Consider the following 2,500-nt stretch of genomic DNA (forward strand, 5'->3'; position numbering starts at 1 on the left):
GACATCTATGGTTGGCAGGAGTACCATATAGGCATAGGACCCATGAGTTGATTTTCTCATGGTAATCACGGCTAATGGTATTGCTCGTGGGCGCATATGCACAGACTTGCCCAAAAACAATAACAATGATTATGATAAAAGGCTGAAAGTTACTACGTTTTTAAGGAACCAAACGTTTTCGACCGTACGGTCATTATCAGTGGTACATGGTGGAAATTTAAATACAACTTGGTTTTTTTCGATAAGTTATTCCCAAGAGGAACAGTTTCGCAATAAAAGAATGTACATGTTTGTTTTGGGTTGGTTTCTCGCAAGCAATTAGCGGGCACTCCATTATTTTCCTCCGAAAAGTGGTTTTCTCGGTGCACGCAATTTTCCATGTGCATGCGTTGGTTGGATGGTTATTCAGACTTTAAAATTAAAACAGAAAGATATGTACATAATTTACAGAAATATTAAAAAGTAAGAATTGGAAGCACTATGCTACATTAGAAATTATTATAAATCATAAGAATACAATCACTGTGTCAATAATTGTTTATCCTTTTCTATCATGACGGCCAATAATAAACGCTCAAATCCTAAGTCTCGCTAATTCCTTATCGATTTCAAAGTCACTATTAGCAATGTTGAACGGAGCTCTACGAATACAACGTGAGCCTCTCAAGCACAGTAGTGCAGACCTCAGGAGGGCGAATGAGACTTTGGCGCGAATCCACGACATTGTGGTACTATAACCTTCCCCCTTTTTGGTTGATAAAAGTTCAGCCAGACTACTGTACGGTGATAGCTCTTGCATTCATCTGCCATTCCTCCGGTGGTAGTAAATACCAGTAGAGTAAAGGAGCCTTGTTCGACTTCTACCATCCTGTTGGCGTACATTCTCTTCTCACCCTCATGCTTGCGGTAGATTTGTCTTATGGTTAGGCCTCTATAAGACTCTGTATTCGGGTAACAAACCCTAACATAAAAAAGGCAGAGACTTGCCGTTCTCAGAAGCCACGAGCATGAATGTCAAGCCGGGCATCCGCTGCTCAGTCCGTAACAGGTGTCAGCACTTCTCCGTTTATCTCCTGAAGTACCGGTTCAATTGGGACATCATTGCATACCATCTTTAACATTCCGGCTTCCAAATCGCGCAGCTCATTATGTCTTTGAATAATGAAGCCACCACGTCTGCATACCATGGCGTGGTCTACATCAAAACCACCACCACATGCACAAGTAGACGGAGTGTCGCTTATTTGCCAATCGTAAAGTCCTCAGCATCATCATCATCATCAACATCAATACGCCCAAGATGGCGGCCGTTTACAGCGTACGTGATATTGGACGTTCATGTTATGGTCGATTGATACCTGTCAAAACGAGGTATCTGCTGACCAGTATCGCGTAACCGTATCGCCGGCTCAAGTTTAGAGCTCATCTTGGTCATCTGTGTTTTTTTTAAGTTGACTGACTGCTGAAGCCAGGTTAACTTCTTGTAATAAGGAAACCTAAAGATGGACGAGGCTTAATTTTTCGCGCGCTTTCAGTGGTTCGATGCGGCTACACAGCCATACTAGGGAGCTTAAGCAACGACAACGACGACGGCAACAAGAACGTCATAAATTTGCATATTTAGTAGGCAAAAACAATAACTTTTGCTTGCTCTGCACGTGCGTTTTTCACTTTTGTCCATTTCATTGCCGTCGTCAGCAAAACAACAACTTGAAATAGCCAAATTTGAGGCTTTATGAAGAAGGTCAGCACTCGAGGATAAATTTTCATTTTCTCCCCTAAATTAACCGACCAGTCTCATTTTTGAGGAACTACCACACCCTTGTCATATTGAAAATGTTGAAATAGCCACGAAGCGATTAAAATAACGCGAATTTATATTTTGAGATGACGTTCTCGTTCTCGTTCTCAACTAAAGCTCTTAACAGTCGACGCTTTTTGTGTTCAGGTGGAGAACGGTTTGGAAAATATTTTTTTCCTGCATTTTTTGCTGGTTTCAATACAGGTTTGACCGAGAGTCCATCATGGACTCTTGGTTTGACATATGTAGTTATTGTCAGGACCACACTGGTGGCTACCCAGTTATTCAAGTCAAGCATCGGAGGGATATAAACTTATAAAAGCTTAGTGTTTATTTTTAATTTGTTTTGAGCATAGGCGGCCCAAGCTCGCATTTCACGCGAGACGTGGCTGTCAAAGCGTCACGTCAGCGACAACACTGTGCTAGACAATTTTAAAGTTAACAAACCTTGTTTAGTTTGTTTTGTCTTTTCGAGCTTTTTAAAACTGTTTTGGGACGTTGTTGTTTGACAGGCTGTCGTAATCTTCCTAAGACGAAGTCAAGGGCTGGACACAGCAATTTATAAATGGTACTAGGACTGAGTGGAGTCCAATAGGCCTTTTGCAACTATAGATCACATGGTAGAAAATCCACCATGCTGGAGGGCAAGCTCATTATTATTCCCCCACTGGGACATTAAAACAAAGAGACCTGAACCAG

At 41.6% G+C, this 2,500-nt stretch overlaps 1 pseudogene; it reads left to right on the forward strand.

Moving 5' to 3' along the window:
* LOC138029998 (uncharacterized) overlaps positions 1 to 2,500 on the forward strand; it is an 18,370-nt pseudogene that overhangs the window by 8,383 nt on the left and 7,487 nt on the right.

The sequence above is a fragment of the Montipora capricornis genome, chromosome 13 (genome assembly GCF_036669925.1).
Source record: "Montipora capricornis isolate CH-2021 chromosome 13, ASM3666992v2, whole genome shotgun sequence".
Lineage (NCBI taxonomy): Eukaryota > Metazoa > Cnidaria > Anthozoa > Scleractinia > Acroporidae > Montipora > Montipora capricornis.